Source organism: Crocuta crocuta, unplaced genomic scaffold (genome assembly GCF_008692635.1).
Source record: "Crocuta crocuta isolate KB4526 unplaced genomic scaffold, BGI_CrCroc_1.0 scaffold129, whole genome shotgun sequence".
Lineage (NCBI taxonomy): Eukaryota > Metazoa > Chordata > Mammalia > Carnivora > Hyaenidae > Crocuta > Crocuta crocuta.
The window spans coordinates 11672751-11697129 of record NW_027551571.1 but is presented as its reverse complement, the minus strand read 5'-3'; the positions used below and the strand labels follow the sequence as shown (position 1 = coordinate 11697129).

General features: G+C 40.0%; 1 pseudogene; it reads left to right on the top strand.

Annotated features, from left to right (window-relative positions):
• The first annotated feature begins 18974 nt into the window (after window positions 1-18974).
• Window positions 18975-19934, top strand: LOC144220698 (L-lactate dehydrogenase B chain-like; annotated as a pseudogene).
• The last annotated feature ends 4445 nt before the right edge of the window (window positions 19935-24379 follow it).

The following is a 24379-nucleotide window of genomic DNA, read 5'->3' as shown; positions in this document are numbered from 1 at the left end:
TTCAGATGATTAAGATTGCATTACAGATTGGTACTTGAGTAATGCTAGAACTATCTGTCTGAATGAGAAATATTCCTTGCATTCCTGGGAGATTTTGCTCTTTCATGACTAGGTTTTCTACATACTCTTCCTTCTTCCGGGAATGCTCTTGATCTTCAAATGTATTGGAGCAAAGCCCACTCATCCACTAGGACTAAGCTTCAGCATCACTGCCCACGTTATAGCCTTGTTTGGCACTACCTTCTTCTCCCAGGAATGGTTTCTCTTGTAGGACATAAAACTTGTGTATTTAAAAAATTGCCTTAGGTATACCTTCTTTCTTCACTGAAGAGTGAGGTCTTTGAGGGGGGAAACCATATTTTATTCATTTTTGCATCTCTGCCTATTGGCAAAATGCTATCATATACAGTCGTCCTTCAATCTATACTCATTAATTGAACTATTCATTCATTGATTTATTCGTTCGTTCATTCATTCGTTCATGCAACAAATGTGACTTAAGAAATGTCATTGGAAACAAATAAACTACGTTGACAATTCCCTCAAAGAGTTGGCGTACTGGATTTAGGGTCTATCATTACTCATTAAGCAAGCTGAGATCTGCTTGAATCAAAAGTCTCCTTTGACTGTTTAACTTAAAAGCTGCTGCTTCATACCCACACAGCTGCCTGTGCCCATGGCAACTGAAATGCATGAATACGGGTTCTGAAATATAATCTTTCTAGAAAGTCAGGGCTCCTATTAAAGCTGTAGTTTATGTCCACATCCTTCCTACACAGGTGTTATCACAAGCCTGCATGGATGACTATTTCAACTAGGCAGTAGTGACTTCATATGATGATATGTCTACAAAGCAGTTTCCCCTTACAGCATAGTGAGCTGTTGATAGATCTAGTGTGGTAAGAACACAGGATCACATCAGTTCTTGAGAGGGCTACCCACAATGAAGGTATAGCTTGTAACATTTTATTCATGTGTCAGGCAACATCACAGTTTTCTTGCCCCAGCCTAACAGAGGCAGCAACTCCATCTGTGCTTTCTGCGGATATCTGGAGACAGGGGAAGCATGTATGTCCTATGCTATTTGTTAAAAGCATTCTGTGCGGGAATGGCTCCTCTGTGAGGCTGCAGAAACAAGAGATGGAAAATGCCACTTGAGATGGGAAATCATTGAATGGACACAATTAGGAATATTTTATTAGATCCTTAGGTCTAAAACATTGGGTATGTGAGTTTAACTCACCCTTAACTTCAGGATCTCCTTTTTGATGGGAACTAGGAACTAGAGAGAATTGTATAGATTTGGGATATTTATTACATTGTTATGATGGTTAATATGTAAACATCTTGTTCTCCAGAGAGCTTAGAGGTAAAATCCTTACAATGCAAAGAGAATGTGGCCCTGTCTTAAGGTGCAATGAGGAAGTGGTGAGCTGAGGAGAATGTGTGTATCCTTCAGCACATTCAGCCTCTTGCAATGGGAGAGTAAACCAAGCTAAGTAGGTGGTTGAAGCTTTAAATATGTAGTTTGCTGAGTTCACGAGGCCTTAAACTTTTACTTTCGTATCAAGGAGGGAAGACCTCAGTCCCAAGAAAAGAGTTAGGGTGGGCTGGGTGGCCAAGGGTGCCTAAAAGACTCAGAGCAGTGGCATAAGCATCCATATACTAACTTGAAAACTAGCTCAGTGTTTTGACAACTCATCAGCTGAACCGGTGCATACTGAGTATCAGCCTATATTGATATGCTACAAAATAGCACCGCTGGGTGGCTTAGAATGATAGAAATTTACCATGTCACCATTCTAGAGGCCAGAGGTTCAAACTTAAGGTGTCAACAAGGTCACTCTCCGTCTGAAGCACAAGGAAAGGGATCTGTTCCAGGCCCCTCCCCCAGCCTCTGGTGGCTCCTTGGCTTATGGTAGCATCACTAGTCCTGACACGGTGCTTTCCCTGTGTGTGTGTTTGTCTATGTGGTGTTTTTCTTATAGGAATACCAATCTTCCTGTTTCAAGGGTCTACCTTACTTCGGTATAACCCTATCTTCACAAAGCCAACTACCTCTGCAACAACTCTATTTCAAAATAAGATCCCATTCTGAGATACTGGGGGGTTAGGGCTTCGACACGTGAATTTAGAGGGGACACAATTCAGCCCTGGGCGTGAACTTTTTTAGCATATTTCCTGGCATACATGCTCAGGAGTTTCTCTACAGTAGACACTTAGGCATGAATGGCTGGGTCAGTCAAAGAATACCAAAAAAACTTGGGAGTTGGTTTGAAGCTTAAATGCAGTGATGGGATCAAACTGTCAAGAAGTCTGTGTGTTCATTTCCTGACACTGAGCAGCTGCTGCGTAGGTAGGTGCTGGAGCAGCGCCTGGTCTTTGCTGAAAAAGTCCCCTGGAAAAAAGGATGAGGAAGGCCACATACTAAGAGGAATCCCATAATGTGTTGAGGGCTGGGTAATTACAAGGTAACATTTGGCAACTGACCAGTTGCCTGTGTTTTTAGCCAGGGTTTATCAAGGGTGGTTCTCCTTCAGAAAACAGAATCGAGCTTTGAGCTTTTCTTCCTTTTTATCCCCTCAGTTCAGATGTCTTTCTTGATGGCTTTCTATTCTGAGGTGTCTCCAATGATCTCAATGGATTTCAGAAAATTATTTTTAAAAATGCAAAACACACCAATTTTTAAGGGAAGGAAATGGCAGAACAAACTCTTACTCAGTGACTTCTTAGGCAGGGTGTAGCCTAGGCTACCCTCACATCATCCCTTAAGAGAAGATGGTTTTATCCCCCTAATTTCTAAAAAGGGGGATAAACTAAACCCATAGAGATCAGATAATTTTCCTAAAAACAAACAGTAAGTAACTGAGAAGATTTAATCGTATTATTTTCCACCCAAACTGAACAATTACATCATATTGACTCCCTAATATGTTTATGTTCTATAGGTTCATTGGTTGATTAAGTGGAAAGTAATGGTTTTATGATTAATACACATGCTAGCATATCATAAGAAGAAAACGTATAAAAGAGAGTCAAGTTCTACATTAAGAGTCTATCGTATAATACATGCTGTAATCTCATTGCTTTGGGTATTCCTGAAAACCTGTTCTTCACTCTTGTTGATCCAATATTATGATGAGGAAACTAAGAGTTAGAGAGACACAGTGACTTGCTTAGTATCATGTTACAAAATATAATAGATATGTGGCTTGAACCACAACCCTTTCATATGAAATCCCTTACTTGTTTGTTTTACTTTCCTCCTGTTCATAATTTATTAGAATATACATGTGATGAAACTAGAACCATTTATTATTTTTACATACTACACAGAGTAAACGCAAAATAAATATGTTTCAGGGTTGAATGAAAACAGTTCACCTGTTTTGTTATGAGAGCAGTTTAAGATTAGAATAGAGGAGGGGTGCCTGTGTGGCTCAGTCAGTTAAGCTCCAACTTCGGCTCAGGTCATGATCTCATGGTTCAGGGGTTCAAGGCCCGCATCGGGCTCTGTGCTGACAGCTCAGAGCCTGGAGCCTGTTTCAGATTCTGTATCCTCTCTCTCTGACCCTTCCCTGCTCACACAGTGTCTCTCTTTCTCTCTCTCAGAAATAAATAAAACATTAAAAAAAAAAAAAGATTAGAATGGAGGAGTCCAGAAGACAATATCTTAGCTGTGGTTTGTAGTTTATGGTAACATTAAATTTATGCTATGCATAATCAATTGTGTATCCTATTTCAGAAAAAAATCCCTAGCTCTCCAAAGTCAGATCCTCTGCTTTCAAGGTGAAAAGCCTATTATTTTAGAGCAATTTCCCTGGTTTCATCATAGAGGGATGCCTTATCCCACAGTGTAGACACGAGGGACCACAGAATGCACATAGGGGAGAATCAGTCTGGGAAGATTTGACCTATTATTGTTTTTACCTGGGTAATAAGTGAATTCTGTTCTTTTTGAGTTTTGTATTTTATAGTCTCTGCTCACCTGTAAGAACTTTACTGTAACTTTGTATGAGAGCCTTACTATGATCAACCTACAGATTTTAACTCCCTCTTTACTTGCCATACTTAATTTACTTGCCAAAGCTTAATTTAGCTTTGCTCAGTGTCTTCTTCTTTTTTTTTTTTTAATATTTTTATTTATTTCTAGGAGAGAGAGTGAGAGAGAGACAGCGTGAGCAGGGGAGGGTCAGAGAGAGAGGGAGATACAGACTCCGAAATAGGCTCCAGGCTCTGAGCTGACAGTCAGCACAGAGCCCGACACGAGGCTCGAACCCACGAACCGCGAGATCATGACCTAAGCGAAAGTCAGACGCTTAACCGACTAAGCCACCCAGGCGCCCCTTGCTCAGTGTCTTCTTAAGAAAGAAAAAGTGGTCTCTGGATTGGGGTAGGTGAGAGGAAGGAAACTCCTAGGGGTTTAGGGTGTCCGCCCCTTTATTCCTAATTTATAGTAAACTGGTAGTTCAGGCACTTAACTTTACTTTTACTTATTTTCTGCCTAAATTCTATTTTACATAGGTAATCCATTTAACAAAAAAGTATCTAGTGAAAAGTAAACCTCTTTATTATTCATTGTACTCAGACTTTGGTTCCATCCTGTCAATGAAAAACTGTTAGCAGTTTTTGGTAACCTGTTTTGAGGGGTATTTTGTAGACGGCAAGGAAGGGTCTTATGAATGTCTTCCCAGAGCTAAAGTCCTAAAGAATGAGCCGGTTTCCACCAGGCAGACAAGGGAGAGGGCCACATTATAGGCAGGAAATACCATGTGCAAAAATATTGAAGTACGAAATAGTATAGTTATTCATCAGCAGATCTAATGGTTCAATATCCCTTCCTTGAGGTACATCCTTTCCCATCCTCTCTAGATTAATTTTACCTATTCTCAAACTTCCTATAAATGGAATCATTCAGTTAGGTGTATTCTTTTGTTTGTCACCGAGTTCACTCAATACTTTGTCTGTGAGATTCTTTGTGTTGTTGTGTTGGAGTATTCATGCATCTCAATGTAATGTCATATCCTAGTGTATGAGTGTACAAAATTGTATTCATTCATTTTCTTAGCATTGGGCGTTTCTTCATCTATTAGAGTATTTATCACCTTGCCCTATATTAATGGCTTCACCTGTGTTTCTCTCACAGATCTTACATCATTCTCAAGCGTCCACTCCTTGACAGAAGTGAATAAGATGGGAGCCTAATATTGGCAACCTGGGAGGCAGTGCCTCGGTGCTATTGCTCATTCCTTTGGCCTCAAAGCCTATGATAGTACAGATAATACAGTTTAAGCTCACGTTCACACTGTTAACATCTATCTACCTATTCATATTGCCAGTAACAAAATAATTTCATACAGAAAGTAACCACATAGTTTTAGTTTCTTTAAGAATTTCATTCCAGAGAGCCAGGAAATTTATAGTTCCGCCAGAATTATGGATAAAAGGTTGACTTCTTCATGATTCATGGCAGTGGTATTGCTTGTACCCACTTGTACTAGTACTTGTTCCTGTCTTCTCCCAGGGGAAATAGTTCCTTGAAGTCTGTGTGGACTACATAGTTATTGGGAGCTGCGTCTTTTCAGTCTCAGTGAAGGCATTGATTGGAGACCAGGATTTATTATATAAGATCAATGTTCAAATCACTCTCCTGCAACCAGACTTAAAAGTACCATATACTTCTATAAAGGATTTGTGGTGAGAATTGCCAGGAGGGAAGTCATGGCTGGGCAGGTTGCGTTCTGCCACTGAGGCCTTCTGATGGTGGTGATGGAGGCTGCCATCTAATGACCTGTCACTGAAAAAGCTGAGTCTGCAGAGACCTCTGCTCAAAGCATTTCCTGTGTCATACCCTCCTGGAAAAACCAAGAAGCCTTTTTCATAGACTCATCTATTCTTTGAAATATTTTTCAGCCTCCTGGACAAGTCAGACTCCTTCCTCACTTTCTGTAACTGCAGATGCATGAATAAAAGCAACCACAGCTAGCTTTCTAGCATGATAAAATATCTGGAGATACAAACACCAAGGAGTTTATGCAAATGAAACCACGAAATATTGAAGTACAAAGTGAGCTGATGTGTTATAAGAACTCAAAAGGTCATCTAGATGGTTTAAGAATAGATCATGGAATTTAAATTGGGTATCTGTAGAATTTAATTAAATCTGGCAAATATTGACTCACTATCTAGTCCCACTGGGCAGGAAGGTAGTATGGGACAGGCAGGGAAGGATGAGAAGGGAATGAGATAAATGCTACCTTCGGTTGACTCTTGGCCTAGGGCCAGAGGGTGTGGGGAGACCAGAATGATGCTGATAAAATGTTGGTGCAGAGAGCCATAATGATGGAGTGCCCAGGCTGTGGGGTCAGGCTGCCTGGCTCTGAAGACGGGCTCCAGCACTTGGAATGGAGTGACCCTGGGCAGAGTGCATCTCTAAGCTTCAGTCTCATCCTTGGTCAGCTTGGGTTTCATGACCTTATCTACTTCATAATGTTATTTTGAAAATTAAATCTAATAACCTGTCTACAGCACTGAGTCCAGCACTAGCCATAGAGCACTTAATAGACAGTAGTAGCTATGAAATGTAAGGAGGAAGTACAGGCAGGTAGGAGAGCTGCACCCCATTGGCGAGTTTAAAAAAGACATGTGAAAATAAGTAATATTTGGAAAAGAGGGGCAAGATATCAACCGATGGAAACTGGGGAGAAGTACACTTAGCTGTGTTTATAGCAGTTGAGTGTTAGGCTATATAGTTCCTGATGTAGGTGCCCACGACTGTCCTGTCCATCAGCATCTCCCGATACCAGAAAGTTACTTATTTGAATGAAAGAATAAATGAATTCATGAGTGTATGGATAAGAGGGACACCATGAGCTGGGGATGCAAAAGGTACCATGTATAGGTAATTCCATCAGTGAACCCCTCACAGGTGAGACTGCAGTCCTGGGAGGTTGGTGGGTGCCAGGTAGCGCAGAGCTTTGAGTCCAGGGCAAAGAATCACGTCCACAGGCAGTGAAATCATTGTGCTCATATTTCTGTTGCTTTTAATTTTGAAGGAAATAAAAATAAAAAGGCAAGCTGTACTGCAGAGTCAGCTGAAATGTTATGAACTTCTCTTTCATTTTTCTGCCATCAGTTATGTGCAAATTAGACACTCTCTTCCGCCTATAAATTGCTTAAATCTAAGTTTGTGCTGCAAATGATACCAATGGCTTTTTAACTTGCTCTTGGAGCTAACTAGGGGGCTGATAGATTCTGTGAGCGTTATTTTCTATAGCAGGCAAAGTCTGCAGTAACTGAGGCTAAAATGATTCTTAGATTAAAATACTGTACGGCTTTATTGGTCCCAGATACTAAAATGTCAGGATTCTTTATAAGCCCTCTCTCTTCAAACATGTCATGAGCTTCTTGTGAGTTTGGACAGTTCAAGAAAATATGATGGCCATTTCCCAGTCTTTGTTTTGTCAGCTTTCAACTTGTCACATTTATGAAGGCTTTTATAAGCACTTTCCAAATATAGCATATCATTCAGTTCTCAGGACAACTTTGTTCAGCGGGTTTTATCGTCATGACATAGGAGGATCTGGGGCTCACTAGTGTCATCTGATGCCCTGGCCCAAGCTCTCATTCCCCAAGCCCAGGGCCTCTATGGAGTGTCCATGTTTTCTTCTGAACCCTCCAGAATTCTTCCTGCAGTTACTGCATATATGCCCCATGCTTTACCTTCAAGCCACAAAATGGTTTTCTGCTTGTAGAGTGCCTCCTGGATGGCTGTTTTCTAGAACTATTCTTATCTTGATTTCTTTTTATTTTTAAATCCAGTTGTCATTCCTTATTCAGAAAAACAACAGAGAAAATAATATAATTATAAATTTGGCTTTCTTTTAGAAGACCTCTTGATCTTATCATAGCAGTGGGCCTACACAAAGCTTATGAGTAAGATTCTAATGCAGACTTCAAAAGACATTTGTCTATATATTTGTGTGGGAGGATTAGGAGAAAGAAGGTGGATGCACGGTGGATACCCCATTAACAAGTATGTTCCTACCTGAAGCTGAAAGAAGGGCAGTGAGTAGTCAAAAGTGCATGGGTTTGGGATTCAGGCACCCCTGGGAGAACTGGTCCAACTACTTTCAAGCTGTTAAAACTTGACCTTGACCTTCACTTCCTTTGTAAAGTGGGTTTAGTAACAATTATATGATATTTCTTCATTTCAATCATTGATGAATCAAAGCTTTTCACTGGATACCTCTTATGAGGCAGGCATTATGCTAGTTGCTAGGCATAGAGCCATAGATAAAAATAAAGCAGATATGATCATTATCTTAATGGACTTCGAATCTAGTGTCTAATATCTTCTTAGCCTAAAATCTTCTTAGGAAGATACTGTATAGCTAAATATATAATTATATAAGTAAAATTATGATAAATACTATTGAGAAATAATACAAGATATTTGGGGAGGGTGCTAGTACAATTGAGGAGGGGGTCAAGAAACCCTAAAGTTGAGACAAACATGATAAATAGGATGAGTTGCCTTAGAGGATTATTGTGAGGATCATAAATTATGCTAGCACAGTGCCTTGGGCATCATAATCATCAAGAGTTTCAAAGAGAACAATAATATTGGGCTAGGTGACTGCCCACTTCCGATATTTTGAGACACTCCATGGAGAGCTTCCCCACCATCCTTCCTTTTATGAGCCCTGATTCCTTTCTTAGAGACCAAAGCCCTGTTTTCCAGGATGGCAACTCCTCAGGGATTTATTCTAAGTTACTTTAAGTTCATACCATGTTGTTACTGACTGATGTCAAATAAGTCTTGAGAGTTATTCAGGAGTGAGTTATTCCAGTCCATGCTAAGTTACTAATAATTGATAAAACATTCCATCCTGAGAGCAGCTTTTATTAAAGAGGAGAAAACCAAGAAGGATCTGTGAGAATGGGGGATGGTCTATGTAATGTGAGTGTGCTGGGGAGAGAATGTCAAGAGAGGCTTGGGAGCTTTTATACTGAAGTTAATAGAAAAAGGTTGGGATATTTGAAAGCATGCTAGCTTTCTGAGGAATTCTATCCAGTAAACCTGTAATATATCTATTTTCTAATGGCAAAAGTGTTCCCTGCCATGGTCACAATCCATAAAATCTTTTAATTAATTATAGTAATGTCAACTGTCCCTTGTGCTCCCTTGGAGATTCTGACAGTGTTCTCCCATCACCATAATCTCGTCCCATTGTGTCTCCAGGTCTGGAAATGGCTGACTATGCTGACTGTTCAGTAGGAGAAGATTGTTTCTATACTGCTGGGGCTTTCTGGGGTCCTCTAAAGATTGAGGCAAAACTATGCCCCTCTTTCCGTCAGCCACCCACCTAGACTTTTGAACACGTGTTAATTCTTGGTCCTAAGTTAGATACTGAGCATAAAGAATGAATCAAAAATAGTTTTTACCCTCAAGGAGTTTAAAATCTAGTGTATTAATGAAGCAAAGTAACAGGAGCTGTGAAGGCACAGATGGAAGAATGATTAACTTGGCATAAGTGTATTGGTAAATAATTCCATCTAGAGACACATATTTGGACACATGTCATGAAATGAGGTCTACCTACCCAAGATGGGCATGACCGGCATTCTAGGCAGTGACCTGCCTATGCAGATGTAGAGCTGCATGAAAAAGCATAACACATTTGCTGGATGACATGGTCCATAGACCAAACATATTCAAGAATCCTTGGTTTAAATATATTCTATTTTGAGGCTTGTTGACTGATGTGGGAGGAAGGCAGGGAGGCAAGGAAGATGGAAAGGAGGTGAGGAAGAGGACAGAAAGTTGCTGAGCTATAATTGTCTGGTACTGAATAGATGAGTATGACACTGGGGTTCACAGCTTATAGTAAAGATACCTGAGTTCTTGTTAGCTTCATGCCCTTGACCAAGTTCTCAACCTCATCCCCCCATGACAGCATGGACGAAATGACCTGGCAATATATTGGTATCATTGAGAATTCTTTTCCATTCTCCCAATTTTAAAAATGTAATGTCTTTTTTAGAAGTATGGACTTCAGCCTTTCCAGTGTTTTGCCATATGACCTTAAACAAGTTTCTTAACCTCTCTGAGCCTCAGTTTCTTATGTAACACAAGGAGATGGTTCCTCTCTTGTATTGCTGTTACAATTATCAGGTATAATTTATATAAACATGTAGCGTGGTTTCTGATTTATAGGAGGCATTCAGTGAATGGATGTTGTTGCTATTCTATCATTATTTTCATTTTCAATAGTAACTCTTTTAGTATTTACTTTTTCCTTGCATTTCCTTCTTCTATACCAGATTGTAAAGTCTGTGTAAAATGATGTTGGACCTTATCCTTCCCTAGGCAGTTGGCCGGTGTTGGTGCTTAGTAAATACTTGGTAACTGACTGATAGACAATTATGTGGCGACTGAAAATGTAGAGTTGAAAAAGTAAATTCCTGTCCGCCTTTCTCATATTAATTGTATCTGTTTTGCATGCCACATAAAATGTACTAGAATTTCACAAAATGGGAAAACAAAGTCAATCATAAAAAGGCTAGGCAATTTCTGCACATTTCAGGAAGTCCTTAATGCTGTATAAGTTACCAGGAAATGGAGAGTGGGTTACATATAAAAGATGGATAAGATTGTGGGGAAATCCTTTGACTCGTGCTGTTTAGTTGTCTCATACATGTAATTATTTGTTTTGCCCAAGGCCTCCTTCTCTTGGATTAGTGCTGTCTGAATGGACTGTGCCCTGGGAGGCTTTTTGACCAGAGATTCTCAAAAGTTTGTGTGCACAGAAATCACAGGGGAAGGCTCAGATAGCAGGGTTCTAACCCCAGAGATCCTGATTCAGAATTTCAATCCTGTTTCATGTCTGCTGATATATTGAGGTCCTGCCCAGGCCACCACCCCGGCGTGGACCCTGTCCTGCTCAGATGAGGACCACTTCAGCCAATACTGTCACTTCCTGATGTGGCCTCTGAGTCTCTTGGTCTTGTAGGCAGAGCCATGGTTCAGGAATTTGCTAATTACCATTCCCTGTTGACTGATTATCCACATCCATTGTGTATATACTTGGACATGTTTTAAATCAATTTAAATCCCTGGTCCACAGCCACTTATCTGAGTGGCTGCAAATGGCATATTTATATGCCACCAACACCATTACCTGCACCATTAAGGGCTGCCACTGCTAATCACAGCAGCAAAAGCATCTACTGTCTATTGATGGCACCACATCCCAGGAAGCTCAGGAGGCTTTAACATGTCCCTTGGGGGTGGATTAATCCCTTATTGTGATACAAAATCCTTGATTAGGAGAGATTAAGTATTACACTCAAGGTCACAGTGCTGATAGGGCAGCAGAACTGTGATCCAAACCCAAATCCATCTGGCTCCCAAACCTCTGCTATGCCTCTAAAAGTAAAGAAAAGCAAATTATGTCTTTTCATTATTTGTACTACTGGGTCAGTATTAACTGCAGTATTTCATATCCGTCTGCATGAGAGAAGAACCAGTTTTACCTTTTTCAAGGTGAGAATTTAGACCGACTTTTCATTTTATAATTGTAGATTCGTCTTGCTCTTTTCAGGCGGAGGTTTGATGTTAGATAAGGGGCATCAGTGCTGTGCCACACAGGGGGGCAGGACCATCTTCAGGCAGGGCCACGGCTAAAGGCTCCAAATGCAGATGTTTGCCTATGAGAGATAAAATAGAACCTTTGGAAGTCCTCTTTTCCCTGCTAATCCTTAAACCCAAGGAATGCTATTTGCAAGATGTCTCCTGGAGACCTTAGTAATGGAACAGCGTCACTAGCGGCTTCTCTGCAGAGGAAGCCCGAAAATCCAGTAGGAATGGGGCAGGTCAGAAGCTGCTCACTCACAGAAACAACTTCTACTGCATTGCAGCGGCCGAGGGGCTGTGGTGAGGAAAACAACATCCCAGAGAGCATAAGCCAGGCTCTGCTGGCAAAGGGGTGAAATGTAGCTGCAATTCCAGACACACAGAGATCGCGTGTGCACAGAAATAATGCAGAGAGAACATTTGATTTTCTCTTGTAAGATGAGCTGAAAACAACCCTCCCTTAAAAAAACAACCACGACAAAAAAAGGTTTCAGATGAGAACTTCCTGACTGTCGAGAATAAAATGATAAAAATAATTTTTGGTATTGAGGAAACAGAATCTGCATGCACACAAAGGAATGACCTCTGAGAGATAGCATTCCCCTCCAGAAATCACTTGGTGGGGGAGGTGCTCCACAGAGTAGGATGTGAGGGCTGCAGGCACATTTGCAGCTAGACATCAGGGGTCCTGAGGTCCATGCGTCTGAAAATACTCACCATCGGAGTCACTGCGCAGGTCTCAAATTTTTGGTCGCTGGCCCTTACTGAGCTACAAACAAATACCTGGGAAGCTTCATGGTTTAAAGGAAAGAAGAATCAAGTTAGAATATGATCTTATTCCCCGGGCAGCCCAGGTCGTCCCTCAGCCTCGGTTTACTATCTTTAACATAAGGTAAATGGACTATCTTAGTGCTTCTCAAATTCTGTGCAGAGGAATTACCTGGGATCTTATCCAATGCGGATTTCTGCTGCAGTGGAGCCTGAGACTCCGTGCTTATAACTAGGCCTCAGATACTGCTGTTCTCCTGCCCATACCTCAAATAGCATGGGACCAGGTTTTCTTTAAAACCTCTCAGCTTTGACATTGGGTTAAGACGAGAAGGAAACTACGTGCTTTGATGGATAGAATTCATTAATCTAATGAATTTGAATGCTTTTAAAAATCTATTTATTCATTCTTTCAAATATTTATTGGGCCACGGTTATTTAGTGGTGCTCTTTCAGCAACAAAAAGGCTTCCAAGATCACTGCCTTGTAGGGATCTAGCGGAAGGAGACAGGTGATAAACAGTAAGTGAAACATAATTCAGACTGCAAGGGAGAATGTTGACCACAACATGACTTCTGTGAGGGCATGGATTTTGCTCTTGTGTTCACCTTCTTCCACTGCCTCAAAAAGCATCTGAAACAGAATAAGCACTTAATAATTGTTTTTCTGAACAAGGGGATAAGTCAATTCTATTAAGTGCTATTTTAAAACAATATGTGATAGAGTGATGCGATTCAGAGAGATCAAGAGAGTAGTGTGGGCATCTTAGATGAGGCAGCAGAGAAAGTCGCTCTGAAGAGGTGGCATTTGAGCCCCCACAGTGCATAACAAGGAGTGGACCATGTGCACACTGGTTTTCCAGACAAAGGGAATGGCAGGTACAAAGGACCTGAAATGATTTGCTTGGCACATTCAGGACTCAGCAAGGAGACCTGCGACTGGCGAGGCCGGTGAGGACCAGCCTCAGAGGCGAGTAAAATGGGATACACTCAGAAAGCGGTCAGCAGGAACAAGACCACTGTAGGTCTTGGTGGTCGTGGTAAGAAATGCGGATTTTGTTGAAATGCCATGAGAGATCACAGAGGCTTTACAGATAGGGACAGACATAATGTAATTCGCATTTTAAAAACACCAATCTGGCTGTTTTAGGAAGATGTAGGAAGGCAAGTGTGGAAGTTGCAAGTCAGGAGGCTGTTCTGGGTAAGGGGCTACTCTAGGGCTCAAGGCAATAAGTGATGGTGGTTGTATGAGTTTGGTCATAACAGGGACATAAATCCAATGTAGGTTTGGCAGGATTGCCTAATGGATGAGATGCTGGCTGGGCTGATGGATGTGAGTGACTGGATAGGAGTAAACGGAATAACAAAGGATTCTTCCCTGAGCAAACTTTTAACTGATGTAGGAATATGTGCAACTTTATAAGTCAGCCTTTCTATTTTTGGACAACTAATTTGTAGGCAGAATTTCCATATATTGAGTTTAAATCTGTCTCCCGGAAACATCTCTCACTGAGAGAGACCTAGCTTTTGAAATAATAGAGTCCAAGTCTTCTGTCTCTTCCTCCAAATAATCCCCAAATGTTTAAAGGCAGAGATTATAAACCCCCTCTTCTCACCTACATGTACACCATGCACCATGAGTCTGCTTCCCTCATGCTAAATACAGTTCAGCGAAGATTGAGATTATCACTTCAAATGAAGTCTTGTGTGCCTCAATATGGCTCCTTCAATAACTTAAGGTGACTGGAAAATCAAGAAGAAGTCAGACCAAGATGTCACTAAGGGAAATATTGTCCATCAGGAAAGGAGAATAACACAGCACAGTTGGGAACCAGAGTTTGGAAAAAATTAGACCATTTCATGTCACAATCAATAAGCTGAGACACACCAATAAACATCATGTCACTTTTCAAAACTAGTATAAAGTTAAATTGAAACTTTGAAAAAAGTGACACTGAATAATGATTCACTTACCTTGGATTCTTAGCAAATTTTACAGGGAAAATTTGGTTAAGAGGAGTTGTGTTTCCTCGTTCAAAGGGACACACGCACCCCTATGTTTATAACAACAAATATGGAAAACAGCCCAAGTGTCCATTGATTGATGAATGGATAAAGAAGATGTGGTACACACACATACACACACACACACACATTGGAATATTAATCATAGAAAAGAATGAAATCTTGCTATTTGAAATAACATAGATGGAGCAAAAGAGTATTATGCTAAGCAAAATAGGTCAGACAGGGAAAGACAAATACCATATGATTTCACTCATAAATGGAATTTAAGAAATAACACAAACAAGCCAAGGGAAAAAAGAGAGGCAAACCAAGAAACAGACTCTTATTTTTTTATTTGAGAGAGAGAGAGCAAGCGAGTGCAGGGGGAGGGGCAGAAGAGAGAGAAACTTAAGCAGGGCTTATGAGAGAGAGAATCTGATGTGAGGGTTGATCCCATGACCCTGGGATCATGACCTGAGCTGAAATCAAGAGTTGGGCACTCAACTGACTGAGCTACGCAGGCACACCAAGAAACAGACTCTTTTTTTTAATGTTTATTTATTTTGAGAGAGAGGGAGTGGGGGAGGTACAGAGAGGAGAGAGGGAGAGAGGAGAAGAGAGAGGGAGAGAGAGAATCCCAAGCATGTTCCATGCTCAGCATGTAGCCCAGTGTGGTGCTCAATCTCATGACCTCATGAGTGGAAATCAAGAGTCAGACACTGAACCAACTGAGCCACCCAGACACCCTGAAATAGGCTCTTAACTAGAGAGAACAAACTGACGGTTATCAGAGGGGAGGGGAGGGGGGATGGGTGAAATAGACAATGGGGAAGTGCACTTGTTATGATGAGCAATGGGTGATGTGTGGGATTATTGAATCACTATATTGTACACCTGAAACTAATAAAACACTGTGTAAAATGACTGGAATTAAAATAAAATTTAAAAAAAGAGGAGTTGTATTTCTAAAGCTCTGAGTATTAAAATAGCAAATAAACAGTAGAAGAGAAAATGTCAGCTGAAGAGCTGAGGCTGTTGCTGAATGGTTCATCACATCTTCCATTAAAAAAATCACAATTTTCAGTCAATTTACTACCACAGAGAGAAACATTAGAAGATGCTTAATGTTTCAGGCTTAACTGAAGCCAAAATTCAATGATTTCCCATTAATAGTAATTCTCCTCTCTGCCATCAGCTTGGAGCAATTTGTTGCCATTCTTTCTCAGTTTCTCTTTCCAGATGTTGCTGAGTCTGGATCTCCTTGTTAGAGACTGGGATTCTTAACTAAAAGTACCAGGAGCCATAATGTCTTCAGGGCAGCGCGATGTCAGATAGAGGCTTGTTAATATGGATGCTTCAAAGTGGGTAAGGCAAGGTGGGACTTCTATAGAAGCAGGGAACTTGCTTTGAAAAGCTGCGGGGAAGACTAAGAGGCCGTCTGTACAACGGCCAAGAAATCCAGGTATCCGTGTCTGCTCACTTCAACCTTCTCCAGGTATTTTAGAAAAAGTTTCCCTTTGTCTAAGGACCTTGGCAACTCCTCCAGGTAGATGGGAAGACTATTTGGAGGAAGGAAAAGGACCATCCAAAGCTTATATTTTAGGAGGTAAAGATTCCGGATCCTTGAAGCAGGAAAGGTTGTGGGGGGGGCGGGGAGCTTCATAAAAGAAGAAGTCATAAAAGTTGGATGTAAAGCGAGGAATCTTAAATTTAATATGAGGCCAACAAGTGTGTGGCTGAGGTGTTCTTGTTATTACAGCTGCTACATGAGAACCCACAGACCTTGTTTTGAGCACTTGCTGTGTTTGTGCACAATCATGCATTGACATGCACATATGCCCAGGGACAGTCACACACGCAGATGTGTACCTAACACAAACATGCAGGTGTGATGCTGTCATAACAACAGGCTCATGTTTTCCTTTCTCTGTTTTAATCAGAGGTGGCCTTTGTAATCAAGAAAATGGCTAAAGTACTCCGAAGAACCAACTGAGAGAGGAGAGCTGGAAATATGTCCTCTGTGTCCTTTTTGCTATTTAGGGACTTTTTGTTCTAAACTCCCTTTTCTTTGTCATGTCTGCTGTGATGCTAAACAACCTTACAGTGTTAACAGTCAATATCAACGTTTCCTTGTAGCTGACTTCTCCACCTCTTCCTTGATTTTAGTGACTGGATGAGCAATTGCTATCACACGTCCGGATTGACTGATGAGTAAGGCAGACTTACACCCCTGTAGAAACTGTGAAGAAGCAACCAGGCCAGGAATCATAGATTTCTCCATCATCTGACATCATAGGTCCTGCCTCTGAGTTTTCTTTACTGGCTGCCCTGTGGAGACCATGTACTAGATCTTTGATGATTACCAAGCAGGGCAGAAAAAGTGGAAGATTAGCCAAGACCTTGACCTCCTTCCAAGGTGATTTCCAGTTTGATATTCACTGATGTGTGCAGTAGTCCTTTTGTAAAAAGTGCCCCTCGGGGTAAATACCATATTTCCCCTCTTATTTAATAAAGAGACATTTGGATTTCAGCTGTACTTTTGGAAAACCCATAAGTAGGAAAGATGAACTCACAAAGGGAGAAGTCATTTTACTTAAATATGAAAACAACTCCATAAAGATTTAGGTAGATGATAGAAAAGGAGGTCTGTGCTGTGGAGACACATCTAGGGGCCAAGGGTAGAACAGGTGCCTGGACATATCAGCCTGGGGTAAATTGTCAGGGGCAGAACAGATGGAAACTCATTGACCTGTGAGGGCTTAAACCGATAGTAGCACAAAGCAGTAAGCGTGGTGCCTGGCACAGTCAAACTTACAAAACACCAACAGTCCATGTCATAGCACAGCGGGGCTTGGGGTCCTAGAATGGTCATCCTTCCTAAGTTTTCCTTGGGCTCTGGCTTTCTGTAAGAGCTTTATCCTGGTCACCCTTGCTTCTGACCTTTTTGCTGCTTTAGGCATAGCTTGTCATCTCAGGCTGATCCTGCTGCCTTTTGTAACTCAGTTCCCCATAGCTCTGCTTTCTTCCTTCTCCAGTTTAAGAAAATAGAGAGTTCAAGGAAAAGAAAGTATAGGAATTTCTAGGCACCCCCAGGACTCCTCTTAACCAAGTACCACCAGGAGGTGATATCTGTGTTTGGCTCTCGTCTCTGTTCTGTTTATGTTGCCCGTGAAACCAGGGCTGCCGGATTGCAGGGTCATCTGACTCTACTGTACGTCTCTTGTGCAGAAGAATTTTCTTTTCAGTAGATCCATTTGGGAAAGCCAATGCTTTCATCGCCACTCCAGAGTGATATCAAATGTGTTACGATTCAAATCCCAGAGCCTTAATGATATGATTGATCTGAAAACTCTTTGAAAAGTGTAGGCATGTATACAGAACTGGATCTTTACTTGGCAAATTTGAAGTACTTACTATTCCTCAAAGATTCCTAAAAGTTTCTACTTTTACCTCCCTTGAAGATCTCATATTTATTTCAGATTGATTCTCTCCAGTAGAAGTCACTGGGGACAGCTTCATGTACATTTTAATGAGGGCTGGTGGTCGATATAGAGATTGAAGACTGGTTTGGATTTGTGTTTGGTAAGGTGTAGGGTTTTCTTCATAAAAATTGAGAAATAAGAGGCTATTCACCTAAAATTAGCTTTCCTTAGAGATTATTTTTGACTTATATTTCTTTTTTAATGCTTATTTTTGAGAGAGAGAGAGAGAGAGAAATAGAGCATGAACAGGGAAAGGAGAGAGAGAGAGGGAGACACAGAATCTGAAGCAGGCCTCAGGTTCTGAGCTGTCAGCACAGAGCCCAACATGGGGCTTAACCTCATGGACCACGAGATCATGAGCTGACCCAAAGTTGGACACTTAACTTACTCACCCAGGTGCTCCAATTTTTGCTTATATTTCTATAAAATTTCAGTTTCTCATTTAATTTCCAGTTAACCAGAATGGTCCAGGTAAGTGTTCACATTTTTATTCCAGAGTGGTCCAATCTCCAGATTCTGTTATCTCAATCTCATTGTTGACCTTAGTCCTTAAACTCAAAACTCCATGAGAGCAGGAGCAACTTCTGATCTATTCATCATTACATCTCCTAAATCTTGTATTGTGTCTTCATATGGTAGGTAATTAATAAATGTATGCTGAACAAATAGATACTGATTGAATAAATACATCCTGTTTTACATATATTCTTGGAGTATTAATTTTAATACATTTATTTAAATACAAGGTGTTTTTTTTCTTACCTATTCTTAAAATTTAATGCTATTGGCTCCTGTTTTCTCTCCCCAGCACTTTTGTGTTTTACTAAGAAATGTTTTAGTTAGTATAAGAGTATGGTGGAAAGAGCATTACACATGGACTCAGAAGAGCTGAACCCATGCCCAACTCTGCTACCAACTGACCTTAAAATTGGTAAAGTGGTTGCATTTCTAGGCCTTGTACTGAAAGCTAACAATGTTAGAGTGTTCAGGAAACTTGCCACATTCTTTCTGGTCAATAAGTAGAAAGTATTTTCCTTATTGTCTTCCTCACATGACTCTCACATCTCTCTCCTGGGCACAATGGCAACTCGTAAGGAATATCTGATTGCACCAGTTGCAGAAGAAGAGCAATTGTCCAAAACAATAGGATTACTGTAGTGGGTGTTGCACAAGTTGGTGTGGTGCATGTCACCGGCATTCTGGGAAAGTTTCTGGTGGATGACTTGTGTTAGTGGATGCTCTGGAAGATAAACTCTAAGGAGAAATAATAGATCTGCAACATGGGAGCTTATTTCTTTAGACACCTAAAATTGTGGCAGATAGTGATGACTCTGTGACCTCCAGTTCTAATACTGTGGTGGTAACTGCAGGAGTCTGCCAGCAGCCGGGAGAGAGCCCCTCAGTCTGGTGCAGAGGAATGTGAATGTCTTCAAGTTCATTATTCCTCCCTAAGTCAAGTGCAGTCCGGATTGTGTCATAATTGTGGTTTCCAACCCAGTGGATATTCTCACATATGTTACCTGGAAATTAAGTGGACTATCCAAGCACGGTGTGATTGGAAGTGGGTTTAATCCAGATTCTGTTAGATTTTGCTATTTTATGGGTGTAAAATTTGGCATTCATCCCAGCAGCTGCCATGGATGGATTTTGGGAGAACATGACAACCCAAGCATGAGTCTGTGGCGTAGAGTGGATGTGGGAGGTATTTTGTCTCCAGAAACTAAATCCAGAAATGGGAACAGACAATGACAGTGAAAATTGGAAAGATGGGCATAAGATGGTGGTTGAAAGTGCCTGTGAAGTCCTCAAGCTGGGCTCTTGGATTAAGTGTGATTGATCTCATTGAATCCGTGTTGAAAAATCTATCTATGACTCCTCCGGAGTCAAAACTGATGAAGGGAATGTATATCTTCCTGAGCCTTCCATCTATCCTGAATGCTTGGGGATTAACTAGTGTTATCAACCAGAAGCTGAATGATGATGAGTTTGCTCAGCTCAGAGACATTGTGGGACATCCAGAAAGACCTACATGACCTGTGACTTCTGACTACTAGGCTGTAGAAATTTAAAAACTAGAATGTGATTAACTGTGAGCCTTTAGTTTTCATCCATTTCATCCACATTCGTGGATCACAGTTTGCTTTTATGTTCTTAAATATGTGAGTCTGGGCTTACAGACTCCAAGCCCACTCGTGGTTTAATGCTTACAATATGAACCCTTGAAAAATAAAGTTAATTGTGCTAAAAAAAAAAAAGAATGAATTTACCTCAGTTTTCCTCTCTCCTTAACTTTATGGAATGTCTAAATTTTAAAAATGCGAAGAAAAAGCATCTTTCTTGAATGGTCAGGTCTACCATCACAACTTCAGTTTTAATTTGGATGTTCTGGTAGATGGATAAACAATATTAGAGGGAAGTATTAATTTTCACTTATTTACCCTCTGTTCCTTAGAAACAATGTGACCTAGAGTAAGGCATTTCATTATTCTGGGCTTCAGTTTCTTCATCTGCAAATTAAAAGACTCAACTAAATGAATTCTCAACTCTTTTTTTCCAGCCATACTGTTCTGTTTCTTGATTCTTTAAAAGCTACTATGACTTGCCACTGGTGTTCTTGTTCTCATCCAATTATTCATATATTCAGCAAATCTGAATGAATGCCTATTGTGTATAGGATTGTGCTAGGTTCTAGGAAGTAGTTACAAACAACATGCATCCCATCTATGATAAGGTTATCATGTCCTTATTTTCCCTTTTCTGAATTCACCCTGAGAATATCTAATATCCATTAAGAGATGCACACAATAACATAAATAAGAAGCACAAAAGATCCATTTTCATGTATAGGAGAAATCTGAACAAATGGGCACAACCCAGTAGAGGATGGGAAGCAGTGATCCACACAGGGTTCCAATTTTAAGTCAGGTTTATAAATTACTTTTTTCTCTTTCCTTTTAGAGATTTTGTTTGTTTTGTTTGGTTTATGTGTTCTGGTATAGCCTTCTTTTTAACATGTGTAGTTTTTAAATCATTAATAATTTATGCTGAGAGGTGCAACTGGGTGGCTCAGTCAGTTAATCATCTGACTCTTGATTTCAGCTTACGTCATGAGTTTGAGCCCCACGTGGGCTCTGCTCTGATGACAGCATGTTGCCTTCTTGGGATTCTTGCTCCCCCTTCTTTCTTCCCCTCCCCCACTCACTTTCTCTGTCTCTGTCTCAAAATAAATAAATAAACATAAAAAAATAATAATTTATGCTGGTAAATGGTGTCACATGACACTAAATGAATTTAAGTCTCCATTGTTATTCAGCTATAATTTGATAAATTTTTCTGTTTCTCATTGATTTTTGGTATTACTTTAATTCCATAGAAAATTTTAGTGCAAGAAATGATCTACTGTCGGAATACTTATCCTTCTCCATCAAGATATTCAGATTAATTTGGGGCACCCGGGTGGCTCAGTCAGTTAAATGTCTGACTTTGGCTCAGGTCATGACCTCACCGTTTGTGAGTTCAAGTCCCATGTAGGGCTCTGAGCTGTCAGCACAGAGCTTGTTTCAGATTCTGTGTCTGCCTCTCTCCCTGCCCCTCCCCTACTCAGGCTCTGTCTCTCTTTTTCAAAAATAAACAAAACATTAAAAAAATATTTACAGATTAATTTGGTAATGTAATTATTTCAACTTTATGCTGTATTTTAATATATTTTTAAGATGATTTCTTTCTCATTTTTTTCAATGTACGTATTTTTAGGTGAGTTATGCAGTTTTTTAGTTAGTAAAAAGTACTCTTGGTGTTTTTGTTGGACTTAGTGCATTTTAAATATGCAGAATTGATACCTTTCTGGTATTTAACTTTCTTTTAGGAGTGGGATGCGTTTGTTCATTTATTCAAGTGTTCTTTTAAAACTTCTAACTGTAGTTTGTACTTTTCCTTTTTGAGGTTATGCTTTATTCTTATTAAGTTTATTCATGAATATTCTCTCTTTTTTTTTTAATTTCAAATCCATCGTAGAAAGCAAAAATATGCTTTAAACAGCTTGACAGGAAACATAGCTTCATAAATGTTTCAATTCTCTTCTGAAGGAACATATTGAATATTTTGATAATATTTGGCCAACGTATTTGGTCCTAAATAACCCATTTAATATCTTGGCAGTTCTACCTGTTGAACTGATCCTTTTCTGAGTTGTGAGTATCTTGGATAAGGATATCAGTCACTTGACATGTGAACACATATTAATAACATTGTTGAAATGGGGCCTGTTTCAATGGTCTCTGCCCTCTCATACAGGAAAGGAATTAACTTATACTATGCCTCGGCTAATAAGAATTAAGCGGTCTCAATTAGTGTGATGTGAATAACTGCAAAGGTGCTTTAAATAGCTAGATGATAATAATGATAGCTTCTAGTCATGGGACATTTCCTACATACTGGGATGGGCACTTCACATACATTAAATATTTAAATTCTCACACTATCCTAATGAAACAACTGTTAAAGTTTCATTTTACAGATGAGCACTCCGCTCAGATCATCCAGCCCAGTCCTGCTCCTGTCCATCTCCAAAGCTTATGCTTGTATCCACTGGGGATACTGCCTCCCTTTAAATAGAAAAGCAAATAGCCTGAATCAAAAAGTCTAAACAGGGGCACCTGGGTGGTTTAGTCGGTTAAGCGTCCGACTTTCGCTTAGGTCATGATCTCCCGGTTCGTGGGTTCGAACCCCGCGTCGGGCTCTGTGCTGACTACCAGCTCAGAGCCTGGAGCCTGTTTCAGATTCTGTGACTCCCTCTCTCTCTGACCCTCCCCTGCTCACGCTGTCTCTCTCTCTCCTAGAAATAAATTAAAAAAAAAACAACATTAAAAAAAAAAGTCTGAAGAATTTGTAAGGACTTTAAACACCGGTTTAAAATTTGGTCCCCGCACAAGGAAGAAGCTCCCAGTTCTTCCTACATAAGAGAAACAAAGACAATCAACAGCTTTTGCATCTCACTTATACCAAAATTTTAAAATAATTTTTAAAAACAAATTAACAAAATGAAAACCTTTACCTTCCCATAGCCTTCACATAGATATGATCCACTCGCCGCCACACACATAAACACACGCACACTGAATATCAACTTTATAAAGGGTATAGTTACATTTCCAAAGTCAGAAAACTAAAATATTTTTACTTGTATTGTTTTTATTATAATCAACATAATTTTCAGCTCTCAGCTTTTAGGAATCAGCAGACTGTGTTGATTTATTAAGGATATCTCTGCAAAACACTATTTTAAAAAGATTTTCCAAGAAATTATAAGAATCCAAAGCCTTTAAAAAAACGCATGAGCAGGGCACCTGAGTGGCTCAGTTGGTTGAGCATCTTACTCTTGATATCAGCTCAGGTCATGATCCCAAAGTCCACGCTGAGCATGGAGCCTGTTTGGGATCTCAATCCCTCTCTCTCTCTCTCTCTCTTCACCCACCCACCGTTTCCCTCACTATATCTCTCAAATAAAATAAAATAAATTTAAAAAAAGAGTATAAGTTTAATTCACATAAGTATTTACTAAGGCATAGGAAAGGGTGCTTAGTTTAGGAAAAATAATAATTGCCATCCACTTGAGTAACTGCTGGAGTATTGCCTTCTTACAAAACAGATAAGTGTATTTGTATATTTATTTACCAGTGTAAAATAAAAATATTGGGTTTGGTTATAAATATTTCCTGCCAGCTTTCTCTACGCAACTAATATAGCAGAAAAACATTTTAGAGATCACATGCTTCTATCATGAAATTCATCGTATGGTTCTGTAATTGCCTGACTGCTGTTTACAGTATTAAAGACAGGGATGAGTGAGATCTTATCAGTATCTCCAGGGTCCTGCAGAGGTCCTGACTCATTATAGATGTAAATAAATGTTTTCTCCTATCATAAATTAGTTATTCATCTGACAAGACCACTTGATTTGCTAATGTATTTTAATATGTCCAATAACATTTGTCCGGGATATAGTAGTGACTCAGAAATTAGTAAATCCAACTGGTAGAATTGCTGAGCATTTACAAAGATGGCAGAGAGCTGAATACATTGGTCAACCATTTTCAAGTGAAATAAGTTGATCAACTAATACATTCCTTTCATGGAGGAGAAGTCTTTGTAATTTTTTTTTTTTTTCTGCATGGAAGGCAGGATTTACTCCAGGGACTGGTCTTATTCCTTGGAAACAGTAAAGCAAACAAAACAACGTAAAATATGTGAGCCTGTTCCAGAAGAAAATATGTGTTTGCGATGTTAAATACACATACGTGCAAGCATGCACATGTTAACTATGTATATATATGCACACCCACATATATACATACACACACACACACACAGATACTAGTTTTGTCTTTTAAGAAGGGTACTATTTTGAATCAGCTAACTGCTTTGCTAGCTGGAATTGTTCAACTTCAAATCAGATTGCATTTTTGCTTCATGCTATATTTTCTCTT